Below are 2437 nucleotides of genomic sequence, written 5' to 3'. Positions count from 1 at the left end.
GATGAAATTGAAATACATAAGCTAAATAACAGCCTCATATTACTTGCTTCATTCTAGTTCACTTACATATTATAAAGTACCTGTGTGTTCTAAACAAAATGATTAGTATGAGTTCAGTGATCTCTCAATATGTAAAGAGGTGCCATGCCACTGGCTAATATTCTATCTTATTTTTCCCATCACAGAAAGAAATATTGGGCAGTGTATACTTTCATATATCCAAGATATTAAATTTTCTTGTTTGTGTTCATCTTTTGTAAGTACTGTATACCAAAATGATTGAATGACTGAACATTACACATGACAGAAATGTTTGATATTAATAGCATACAATAAAATTCCTTATAAAAACTATCTAATGCTTCAATCCCAAAACAATAGTCTAACCTCCTAAACACCTGAGTGGCTTATTAATTATACTGTAATGATTATTGGCCTTCAATATCTAAGAGCCCAAATCCAGATTGAGAGCTTTCGAATCTCTCCACCAGGGAAGAACACCACACAAGTACTCGGTATATTGTATACTGCTTGAGGATCAAGGCATGAAACATTTACCAAGCTGAACCCTGCCCTTTCAGTCACCTTAAGCTTGGATTTTACATCTAAACTGGACGTAAATGACAGCAATGGAGGACTGGGCCCTAAATCTGAAGACATACTCAAGTTGAAGTGGGTATGGGTATAATTTTGATCTTAATGACCCAAATTTTAAAAACTTCAACTAGAGAACTAATCTGAATATGTAAATGCTTTTACGAACTAATTTCCTTTGAGCATGAATTTTGAACTAGGGCCGAGGGGATGGGGGATTTAGAAATACGTGAAAATAAGAGTGGCAGTTGTTAATTGGCGGTGTGATGGACGTTGATATGAGATGCAAATTGCAGTTCAGAAACATAGGCAAGAGTGCTTTTTGTGATAATTGATTATTAACAATTCTTTCACATTCATATACTGTACTGTATAAAAACTCAGAACTTATATTTCCAATAGAAGGAATAGAAAAAATGAGGTGAGCAGAGGACAAGGAGAGGAGAGAGAGAGAGGAAGAATGGGAGTAGATGGGGTGAAAGAGAGAATAAAGAGAATTAAAAGAAAAAGAAGAAAAAGAAAGATGAAAAAGAGAGAAGAGGAGCAGTACCGATTGAAAAGAAAGAAGGTTGGGAGGTCAGAAGAAAAAAAATATATAAAAGAGAAAAGAAGAGCAAAAAAAGATAAACAGAAAAAGAGGGCCGAAAAAGAGGGCCGAAAAAGAGGGCCAAGAAAGAGAGGAGGTGGCTGAAAAAAAAATGAAAGCTGGGAGGAGATTTGAGTCTTTATATTTACTAAAAAAAAGTTAACTTGTCTAATATTTCATACACTTTTTTAATTTATTTTTTCGTTAGGAATTTCCAGGTAGTATGTGAAGTATGTTTTAAAATCTGTAGCAGTTGTTGCTATATGTGTACATTGAAACTACAAGTACTGTATGTTATACCAATATGAAAATTTAAATGTTCATATGTTGCTGCATGAAAATTTGTTTTGCAACACTTTCTTACTTGAGGAGCACTCTGGAAATGTTGGGGGGAAAAAAATCAGCCCTAATGTATGTAATTCAAATTATTATAGTTTTTAAATATTCAAATAAGTATTTTAAAATCTAAAATTATTTCATTACAAAAATCTTTGAAAAATGTCACACCGACTGCAGTAGAACTGAACATTTCCAGAACCTATCGATTTGATGTTATTGTATTTATGCAAGATACTTTCCACAAAGTACACATTTCAACACAAATATACTTCCATATGAAATAAAATATTGCAATAATGGTTAAGTTTCACCAACAAAAATTTGTAACAATTTTTATGAATAAATTTTTAAATTGGTACTAGTATTCCTCTTCAATGCAGTTTGACACTCAAACATCAACTTTTTATTGGACAATTTCTCCCTGATTGGAAGAAGACAATTTATCCATACCATTTGTTATTTAGAACATGATTTTAAAGACTGTCTTTAGTAGTTTTAATACCAATTCCTAACACCAATTCCTTATGTCCAGTTTGGATATCTTTTATAAAAAATGTTCAAATATTCTCTTTAGCTAAACCTATATACTAAAACATGTTTTACCAATTTGAGTAAATTATATGAATGATTTGCATAGCATATTACCAACCCACACTTTCAATTAGTCATTCAAGCACAGGATTAAAAATGAAATATTATTCTACTTCTCTTCAGTTCTCCCTATCACTAGGTAAAAAAAAAAAAAAAACTGTCGTATCAACTGTAAAATATTTCTTCACAAACAGATTCTCAAATTTGGCTTTAGGATTATATTTTACACAAATTACGAATAAAATTTGTATCTGCATCATCACCAATTAAGGCTCTGGACCTCTGGACCACTATTTACTCACCAGGAGTAACAAGTAAGAGAGAGTG

At 32.0% G+C, this 2437-nt stretch overlaps 1 protein-coding gene across 5 annotated transcripts in view; it reads right to left on the bottom strand.

Annotated features, from left to right (window-relative positions):
- Positions 1–252: 252 nt before the first annotated feature.
- The window catches only part of Pop2 (CCR4-NOT transcription complex subunit Pop2), a 28682-nt gene continuing 26497 nt past the window's right edge, over positions 253–2437 (bottom strand). For all 5 annotated transcript variants that reach the window (XM_069332454.1, XM_045749140.2, XM_045749142.2 and 2 more), the window contains one exon: positions 253–2437. This exon is cut by the window's right edge and continues 403 nt beyond it. The gene's annotated coding sequence lies outside the window, so the exon portion shown is untranslated.

Source organism: Procambarus clarkii, chromosome 27, assembly GCF_040958095.1.
Source record: "Procambarus clarkii isolate CNS0578487 chromosome 27, FALCON_Pclarkii_2.0, whole genome shotgun sequence".
NCBI classification, from domain to species: Eukaryota; Metazoa; Arthropoda; class Malacostraca; order Decapoda; family Cambaridae; genus Procambarus; species Procambarus clarkii.
Note: the sequence above shows the minus strand (reverse complement) of the source record. Positions and strands in the feature narration are given on the sequence as shown.